An 11,291-nucleotide genomic window follows, 5' to 3' on the forward strand; every position below is an offset into this window, starting at 1 on the left:
TTTTGAATTAAAATTGCATTTAATTAAAACTTGACTAAAGTCAAATGTTGACTTCAAAATAGTCAAAAGCCAAAATGTTGACTTCACTTAGTGGAAAGATCTAAGAATGATTTTTAGTGGAAAAATCTAAATTTTAGTGAATTAGTGAGTAATTCATTTGGCAAAGTGTTGATTCCACAAAATGTCATTTATCCCACTGAATTGAGTGCATTTTGAAGTGTCAAAATTTGATCAACTCAATTTTGCATGAATTGTATGTAATTACTCTATAAATAGGATGCTTTGATAAAGATTAAAGTTCTTGGCCATTTTGGTAATTTTCAAGTTAGTTGAAAAACAAATTCTTCTAAGCAACTTAGAGATTCTAAAATAATTTTAGAATTTAAGTCCTCAATTCTCTCTCAATTTCTATTCTAAATTCATCCATAATTTAGTCATTCACCAAATCTCACCATCTTGTTCTAAGGTCGAAGAATACTCGGGAAGACCCTCGTGGTGGTTTATAGTCGGTTCGTGAGAAGATTGGAGCGGAATTGATGGTCAATTTGGAGCTACAAAGATTGTAACTCAAACCCTAATTTCAAAGTTATTTGCATGCATGTTTTACCTTTAAAATTAATGAAATTTAGAGTACTTAAGATCCAAATTGTTTTTGCGTAAACATTGTTATTCTTACCGGAAGCTCATCCTAATCCTTACAAAATAAGCTGGATTAAAAAAGGTGGAGAAACTTCAGTTCATGAACTATGTTTTATCCCTTTATCCATAGGAAATCAATATAAGGACCAAATAGTTTGTAACGTTATTGACATAGACGTTGCCATATCTGTTAGGTAGACCATGGAAATATGATAATCAAACAATCCACAAGGGAAGAAGCAACACATATGAGTTCATGCGGCTAGGTAAGAAAATTGTCCACCTACCTTTGGAAAAAGGAGAAGACAAGAAATCTGCAAAACATTAATCAAAACTTTTTACACTAACTACCAAAGCTGATTTCTTAAAAATTAAATAACCTTTGGTTGCCTTAGTAATAAAACAAGATGTCTTTAAAGAATCTCTTGTCCCTATACCTTTGGAAATGCAATCTTTACTAGACAAGTTTCCTATTTTAATCGAGGAACCTTCTTCTTTGCCACTTTTACATAATATTCAAAGCCAAATAGACCTCATTCCCGATAGTATATTACCTAACCCGCCCCACTATAGAATGAGCCCTAAAGAATACACCATTTTACATGAACAAATTTAGCGTTTACTAAATAAAGGTCTTATTCAACCTAGTTTGAGCCCTTGTGCAGTCCATGCCTTGTTAGCTCATAAAAAAGATGGGCTTGGAGATTATTTGTCGATAGTAGGGCTGTCAATAAGATTATAATAAAATATCGATTCCCTATACCTCGACTTAGGGACCTTCTAGATCAATTAGGAGGAGCTTCCCTATTTTCGAAAGTAGACCTAAAAAGTGGATATCACCAAATCTGAATTAAACTAGGAGATGAGTGGAAAACAACTTTTAAAACTAATGATAGTTTATTTGAATGACTTGTTATGCCGTTTGGACTATCTAATATACCAAGTACATTTATAAGATTAATCAATCAAGTCTTCAATCTTAAAAAATGTTGTTTTCTAAGTTCTCAAATTCATTTCCTAGAATTTTTAATTAGTAAAGAAGAAATAGCAATAGACCCCAAGAAAATTGAGGACATTAGTAATTGGCAGTAACCTACCACAGTTAGGAAAGTCCAATGTTTCCTAGGACTACCTTCTTTTTATAGAAAATTCATTAAAAAAATTAGTTTCATTGCCACGCGACTTATTGTCTTAAAAAGAACAATTTCCAATTGGGCAATAATCAAACTGACAGCTTCCATTCACTTAAAAAACTTCTTGCTTCTAGCCTAGTTCTAGCCTTACCCAACTTCCAAATTGAAGAAACTCTTATTCAAAGGCACCAATGAGCGAAAGCAAGATCGTTCCAAACTCATTGTTAAAGAATAAGGCATTTACAAATATAAAAGTACAGTTATGCATTATCGAGTAAATTACAACATTCTTTCAAAATGAAACCAACTAGGGTCGAGTGACATACCTTTGAAGAACTATTCTTCGTGTATTCCCTCGATCTACACCAGTTAGGCATTCCAGCAAACTCGATCACGAGCACGAACGCAATGAACAACCAGTGCAATTCACGAACTGTTTGATCCTCGAACCCAATCGAGTAATACTCGATACTCGATCCTCGAACAGCAACACTCGATACCATCAGTCAGTTACCTTGGTATTCTCGGTGTGAGAATCCAAGAGGTGTGGGCTCTGTGTGGATTTGGTAGAAAGAAGGAGGAAGTATACGATCGAATTAAACGATTGCGTAAGTGGGAGAAAGGCTCAAGTCTATCATATAGCACTAGGTGCTTGATTGTTTAGTCAACAACTCACTCATCATGCACTCTCTCAAAAGGGCTATCGTATAGCTCTTTCTTTCTTTCCACTCGATCGATTGTGATGCACGATTTTACGATAAAATAAAAAATGAAAATGATTTTCACTTTTTATTCTTCAGTTATTAAAACTGATAAATAACTTCCCACTTTACGCACGGTTAAAGGAGAAACCAATCACAATTATCTCATAATTGTTTTTATTATAAATAAATATAATAACTAATTTATCATATTATATTTATAACCTATAGTTTTAATATCACACCATATGTAATATATAAACCATAGTTCTTTTCTCCTTTATTTAATATAAATCATATTTATATTAATTCCTTCAATTAAACTCCAATTAATGTATCTAATACATCAAATGAATTATATCACATATAATTGAATGAATTTAATTATATCCCTCTTGTTAATTTGAACATTTCAAACTAACCCAAAAACTGATTCTCAACTTGAATCCATTGAGTTACCAAGGGGACCTTATGGACATGTAACTTGAAGCTCCAATGGTACGTGAATAACTGACTAAACTCTTTAATCACGATATCTACCATCCGTTAACTGTCGGGCACTCTACTAAAGACCGTCAGCTGCACTCTTCGTACTACAAATATATTTCTGTGTCCATTGAAAATAACCAATCAACAGTACGATTGCTAGGATTGGTGTCCTAAATCTCCCGGAGTCTCGTAGTTTGTAAACTGTACACATTGTTATGAATAAAATAGCAGTTATTTTATTTGGCATTTACTCATATCTAATAAACTAAGCTCCATGGTTATTATATGTAAACTTAAGCATGTATATGAGATATACAAGTGGATCATGCCTTAGTGATAATCTAAATAGGTATGTAGTATAAGGATTAAGGAGGGATACCTGATCCTTGTGACACTACGGATATGGCGCGCTTACATATACGATATTGTTAAGCGATCGCTTACCGATTACACCTTCGCGCGCTATTAACTAAATGATCGTTTACCTTTTCCTAAACAATCGTTTAGCTCCCAATATTTACTAAATAATCGTATAGACGATCGTTTAGTTTTTTCCTACGCGTTCATTTAGACGATCGCTCACCCTTTTCCTACACGATCGTTTAGACGGTCGCTTGCTTTTTTCTACATGATCATATACTTCACCTAAACGATCAAGTATCTTGTCTATGCGATAGACGACCTCATCTCTCACTTGCTTGATTGTTGTGTACGGTCTTTCTTCCTCCTTCCCTCTACCAAATCTAAACAAAGTCCACACTTTGGATTCTCACTCCAAGAATACTGAGGGTTATGAGTGGTGGAGTCATCTCCATTTCCTTCTGTCCGAGTAGTGATTGTTCGAGGTAGACGGTTGGGTTTTAGACTCGTTGTGAAGAAGAAATCTTCATCTGGTATGATCTCTTGTTCTCTTTAGCATTATGAATGCATATTAGTATGTTTTGAATGTATATGTGGTAATTTTGTCACAATGAATTGGAAAGATCCACTTCTGTTCGTAGGTACTCTTGAATAAGAGTTCCTTTAATTTGTATCAGAGCATTCAATTTCTGATATTCCAATTCATTGCTGCAAAAGAATTTCATTTACATTCACGGTGGTGCAGCATGTTTACTCTCTATTTTAATTGTTAATTCATTTGTGGATGTGTGGATTAATGGAAATTTCTGAGATATAACCTCGGTTTATTGAATTCTTTAGTTAATTGTTAAGGCCCCTGCATTTTTTGGGCACAATTAATTGCTTTCGAGTCTGTAAATTCAAAGTTAGTTTGGGTCTTGAGTCGTTCGTGATGAAGTTTGGAGTAAGGGTTGCTGTTCTTCGTGGAAGAAGACGATCAAATGTTGGTTGAGTCGTGTAGACGATGAGGTAGACGATCGCTAAGTATCAGATGCTCGGTTGTTGTTTAACGCGTGCGCACACTAGACGATCGTATAGCTCAGCAAGCCTCATCGCTTAGTTATTGACTATACGATCACAGAGTAATTGCATGGTAAATCGTTTACCTTTCATGTGCTAAGTGATCGTCTAGACGATCAGGCTTCACGGCTTCATTATGTCTATGCGATCGTTTAGCTTTTACGCTATCGTTTAGTGTGCGGTACACGATCGTTTACCTGGAGATGTTTATTATATGATGGGAGCTTCACCTGGTGGTTCAAGACCCGATTTGCTTGTGAACTGGTTTGCTCAGCTGAATTATGTAAATAGATCGTTTTGTTTTGGTTCATCCCGGTCCATTAATCTATGGTTTTATCCCTGTGATTTATATATATGTATATATGTATGTATGTATGTATGTATGTATATATTGTCATATGGTATGCACATATAGATAAATCCCACCTTAGGTCATGCATATTCTCTTTATTATAAGTGTTATGATTTAGTGAAGCATGATTTAATTTACATAAGTGCATGCTCATGCATCATATAATATAAGAGTTATATTTACGTATACTTTATTTATTTAACGTTATATTTATAAGCGTTATAAATACTTCATTATGTGGCATGAGTGCTTTAGTTGTTTGTTTTATAAATGGTTATAAAATAAAATTAGAACTAAAATAATTAGTAAAAAAATTAATATATAGCTAGTCTATCTATAATAGACCTTTTGTCTAAGACAGGTTCTGTCTAGGCTGGGTATTTAAGATGACGGCAACGAAACATCCCTACTTGGGAACCTACCTGGAAAGATAATTTAGATAGATTTGATGCATGCATGCAAATTAAGGCCAAACCATTAAAGAGTTTATTGTGACTACTTGGATTTGTTTTTTTTTTTTAAAAAAAATTTCAAAGACAAAAGTTTTTTTTTTAGCAAACTTAATAAATGACTTAGATCATTATCAGTAGACAGATAGTGTAGGTTAATAAACCCCAAGGTAGAACATTCAGTGGGAGGTACTTGGGGCATTTGATACTTCATTTTCACCTCTCGCGTTTCTCCCTCATAGTCCACACCGTGAGATCTACCCTCGGCCTCGAGGCACCTTTGGCGTGTCTCCCTAACGGATGATGTTCGGTAGGTCAATATCAAGGTGGATGGAGAGAGTGTTCATAGTAAGTGGGAGCGAGAAGTGCGACAGCATATCCCTCGGTCTCCCTCGTTGGATTGAATAAAGTTTCTGCGCATCGCCTCTTGGCACCCTGTGTGTGTCCCCCTATAGGATGGTTGTTTTGCGTGTTTCTTTATTTGATCTCTTGTAAGAGGATAAAGTTACTTAGTCTCTTGTCCTAATCTGCTTTTTCTCTACAGTAGGCACATTAGGGCGAGACTCTGGGGCCGAAAATGAGGGGTTACACTTATGTAGGATTGTTAAGGGTTAACTATCCTGGACCGAACAAATGGTGGCTATTAGGTTTAGTTCCAAGAGTTGGTTCTGCCTAATGGTTGAGAATGTCTCATCCCAGTGAAGGGACATCTGATCACCCAACTGGTGACGTTTGTCCTGCCTCACTAGGGCATCATTGCAAAATAGAAGTCTTTTCACTTAGGTACTTGGAATCTGTTTTGCTAAAATTAGTTGGTTAAAAAATGTTGTTTTTTTTTTTTTGCAAAGTTTTATAAAAGGTTATTCATTTTTTTTTCAAAAACAGTTTTTAGTGGCTTCAACCACTATCAATTTACTTAGCGTCGAAAAACTGAATGCCTAAAACTATTCAAGTTGGAAACATATGTTCACGACGATACTCATCATCGAGGATCTAAAGTTTGTCCTTACAGAGGAATGTCCTTTTATTCCACCTCAGGACACTACTCGAAATGTTCAGGTGGCATACGAGCATTGGACACGGGTAAACGAGAAGGCCCGAGCCTATATTATGGCCAGTCTTAGTGACGTGTTGGCCAAGAGACACGAGTCCATGGTCTTAGCTCGTGAGATCATGGAGTCCCTACGGGGAATGTTCAGACAGCCGTTTGAGCAACTCAAGCATGAGGCTCTAAAACACATCTTCAGCTCCAAACTGGAGGAAGGCACCTCTGTTTGTGAACACATGCTGAATATGATGGTCCACTTTAACGTGGCAGAGATGAATGGGTCTAAAATCGATGAGGGCAGTCAGGTTGGCATTATTCTGCATTTATTGTCGAGGAGTTTCCTTCACTTTGTGAGCAATACGATTCTTAACAAAGTGGACTACTCCCTTACCACTCTCCTCAATGAGTTGCAGACTTATTATCCTTGTTGAAAAGTAAGAAGAAAAGGGGAGGTGAGGTAAATGTTGTCTTGTCCTCTAAAAGGTTCTATCGAGGTTCGACCTCAAGAACAAAGTCTACACCTTCAACTTCTAACTCTGGAAAGGGGAAGAAGAAGAAGGGAGGTAAAGGGAAAGGGAATGCACCTGCTAACCCACCACTTGTTGCCCAGAAGAAGCGTCCACTGTCGGTTGAAAAAGGAAAATGTTTCCACTATAACCAAGACGGACACTGGAAGAGGAATTGTACTTGTTATCTGAAGGAAAAGAAGGCTGCCAAGGCTAAGGCCAAGGCAGACAAAGGTAAATATGATTTACTTGTATTAGAACTTGTTTAGTGGAGAATGATGATTCTGCTTGGATAGTAGATTTAGGCGTCACTAATCATGTATGTTCTTCTTTTTAGGAGATTAAATCCTGGCGACAGCTAGAGTCTGGTGAGATGACGTTGCGAGTAGGCACCGGGCATGTCGTCTCCGCTGTGGTAATGGGAGACATCCAGCTAACTTTACATAATAGGTTTCTTATATTAAAGGATGTCTTTGTAGTTCTTGAACTAAAAAGGAATCTTATTTCTGTAAAGTGTATGTTACAATACAATTACACTCTTTCTTTTAAATTGAATAAAACATTTATTCATAAGAATGGTGTTGAAATTTGTACAGCTAAACTGGAAAATAACTTGTATGTGCTAAGACCTTTAGGCTTACGTTCCCTCCATAACATAGAGATGTTTAAATTTGTCGTAACTCAATCTAAACGCCAACGAGTTTCTCCAAAAGAAAATTCCTAACTTTGGCACCTTCGATTAGGGCACATCAATCTCAACAGGATTGAGAGATTGATGAAGAATGGCCTTCTAAATGAGTTAGAGGAAAATTCTTTACCAGTGTGCGAATCTTGCCTTGAACGTAAGATGACTAAAAGACATTTTACTGGAAAAGGTTATCGAGCTAAAGAACCTCTTGGATTAGTACATTCTGGTCTTTGTGGTTCTATGGATGTGCGAGCTCGAGGAGGCTATAAGTACTTCATTAGTTTTACTGATGATTACTCGAGATATGGGTATGTCTATCTGATGCAACGAAAGTCTGAATCTTTTGAAAAGTTCAAATTATTTAAGGTCGAAGTTGAGAATGCTTTGGACGAATAAAAACACTTCGATCAGATCGAGGTGGAGTCTGAGTTCCAGGACTATTTATTAGAACATGGAATCGTTTTCCAACTCTCGGCATCGGGTACACTTTAGCAAAATGGTGTAGCAGAGAGGAGAAACAGAACCTTGTTGGACATGGTTCGTTTGATGATGAGTTACGCTTCCTTACTGGACTTATTTTTGGGTTTCGTAGTGGAGACTGCGGTATACATTCTCAACTGTGTTACTTCTAAGAGTGTTGCAAGAACACCTTTGGAGTTGTGGAACGGGCGTAAAGCTAGTTTACGTCACTTCCGCATATGAGGTTGCTCAGCACATGTGCTTGAGGAAAATCCCAAGAAATTGGAATCACGATCGAGGTTGTGCCTCTTTGTAGGCTACCCCAAAGGTACATGAGGAGGTTACTTTTACAATCCGTCTGGAGATAAGGTGTTTGTTTCCATGAATGCTACTTTCCTGGAGAAAGATCATATCAGGGAGCACAGTCCACGTAGTAAAGTTGTGTTAAGTGAGTTTTCCAAAGAAACTACTGAAACTTCAACAAGAGTTGTTAAAGAACCTGCTTCATCAACCAGAGTTGTTGATGATAGTTCATCTGGTAGGTCGGTTCCACCTAAAGAGTTTAAGGAACCTCGACGCAGTGGGAGGGTTACAAACCCACCTGATCGCTATCTGGGTTTCACTGAAATCCTAGCTATGGTGACAAATGGCGATATTGAGGATCCGTTGTCCTATAAAAAGGCAATGGAGGATGTTGATTGGGATGAATGGGTCAAAGTCATGAATCTCGAGATGGAGTCAATGTACTTCAACTCGGTATGGGATCTTGTAGATCAGCCTGATGGGGGTAAGACCAATAGGTTATAAATGGATCTACAAGCGGAAACGGGGTGTTGATGGCAAGATGCAAACCTTCAAGGCTTGACTTGTGGCAAAGGGTTATACCCAGGTGGAGGGAGTTGACTATGAGGAGACTTTCTCACCTGTTGCCATGTTAAAGTCGATCCGCATCCTCCTGTCCATTGCAGCTTATTATAATTATGATATTTGGCAAATGGACGTCAAGATAGCTTTTCTGAATGGCCATCTTGAGGAGACCATTTATATGGTATAACCTGAAGGATTCATTGCCCAAGGTCAAGAGCAAAAAGTTTGCAAACTGAATCAGTCCATTTATGGGCTAAAGCAGGCGTCTCGATCTTTGAGTATTCGGTTTGATGCTGCGATCAAATCGTATAGCTTTGACCAAAATGTTGATGAACCTTGTGTTTACAAGAAAATAGTGAATAGTTCAGTAGCTTTCTTAATATTTTATGTAGACGATATACTACTCATTAGGAATGATGTAGGTCTACTGACTGTAGTTAAGAACTGGCTAGCGACCCAATTCCAAATGAAAAATTTGGGAGAGGCTCAGTTTGTTCTGGGTATATAGATCTTTCGAGATTGTAAGAACAAAGTGCTAGCACTGTCTCAAGCATCGTATATTGACAAAATCTTGCTCAAGTACTCGATGCAAAACTCCAAAAAGGGCCTACTACCATTTAGGCATGGAGTCACTTTGTCTAAGGACATGTGTCCTACGATGCCTCAAGAGGTTGAGGACATGAGATGGGTCCCATATGCATCTGTCATTGGTAGTTTAATGTATGCGATGCTCTATACTAAGCCAGACATCTGCTATGCTGTAGGAATAAATAGTAGGTATCAATCTAACCCAGGCAAGGGTCACTGGACCGCAATTAAAAACATCCTCAAGTATCTTTTGAGAACGAGGGACTACATGCTCGTGTATGGGTCTAGGTATTTGATCCTTATTGGATACACGAATTCTAACTTTCAGACTAATAAGGACTCTCAAAAGTCCACTTTAAAGTCAGTATTTATTCTTAATGGTAGAGCTATAGTATGGTGGAGCACTAAGCAGGGGTGCATCGCCGACTCCACGATGGAGGTCAAGTACGTAACGGCTTGTAAAGCTTCTAAAGAGGCCGTCTGGCTCAGAAAGTTCTTGACAGAGCTGGAAGTTGTTCCAGATATGTCTTGGCCCATCACCCTATATTGTGACAATAGTGGTGCTGTGGTGAACTCCAAGGAGCCTATGAGCCACAAGCGCGACAAACACAAAGCAGAAGTATTATCTGATCCATGAGACAGTACATCGAGGAGACGTGATCGTCACGAAGATCGTCTTGGAGAAAAACGTTGTTGATCCATTTATGAAGGCTCTCATGGCTACAGTGTTTGAGGGTCACCTTTAGAGCATGGGTCTATGGGACCACCCGCGGCTGGACTAGGGCAAGTGGGAGATTTTGTTGCACTTGGTTTTTATGCCCTAGTTTATTGTTTTGTACCTGTTTACTTGTACTCTCCACTTTGCTTTAGGACAAGTGGGAGATTTTTGGGATTTGTGCCCTAAAGTATCGTGTCCTATAGTTTGTAAACAACTTTGTACGAACACTTGTGATGTATAATATATATGATATTTACTTTACCTCTTGACTTTGCACATTTAGATGTTTTTTATTATACCACAAACCAATAAACTTAAAATCCCTGGTTGTCTTTATGTAACTTAAGCATGTATGTAATGACATACAAGTGGATCATGTCTTAAGTGACAACCAAAATAGTCTATAGTATATGGATATAGGAGGGAAACCTTATCCTGGTAACACTACGGACACGGCCCGCTTTGTGGAATTGTTACAAATGTTGTGACTTGTCACAGATAGTCTAATCCTGATCATTCGTGTAGTGGACATGTGAGTGAGGGCATCCTAACAAAGAGTTTGTATAAGACCTGACCTCGAAGTGTTAATGTTTTGTCATATAACTTCGTTCATGATTGAGACTTCACTTCACTAGGATGACCATAGGTAACATGACCTCAATCCTGAGTAAGTTGGGAACTCCTACCATTGAGAACGGTCCTTTGATTTGTATGGGTGCGAGTGTCCAAAGCGCCAACTCAAACTTACCATTTTGGGGATTCATTTGATTTGGGAGCTAGGAACTCAGCTTCACAAGATGGAGTTCACTCCTTCCCCAAAGTAGGGGTAAGTAGATAGATTGCTCCCTTAAGGGTTGATCTTGGGGTTTGAACGATGTGGCGCTGTGCACCTTCTCATGGCCCGAGAGGTGTTAACACATAGTAGGACTATGTCATATTGTTCATTAGAGGGATCAGTGGTACTTAAACAAGAAGATGTAATTACAGGCGAAAAACGGTACATTGACCTACTGTAATTACAAGCATATGTGAAGGGTCATCGCACTGATGATTGGCTATATCCAATGGACATAGAAATATATCTATGGCAAGAAGAGTTCAATTGTTGGTCTTTAGCGGAATGCCTGACAGTTAATGGATGGTGGATATCATGACTAAAGAGTTTAGTTAGCTATTCACGTACCATTGGAGCTTCGAGCCATAGGTCCAAAAGGTCCCCTTGGTAGCTTGGATAC

The sequence above is a fragment of the Benincasa hispida genome, chromosome 8 (assembly GCF_027475165.1).
Source record: "Benincasa hispida cultivar pf3 chromosome 8, pf3_genome.v1.1, whole genome shotgun sequence".
Lineage (NCBI taxonomy): Eukaryota > Viridiplantae > Streptophyta > Magnoliopsida > Cucurbitales > Cucurbitaceae > Benincasa > Benincasa hispida.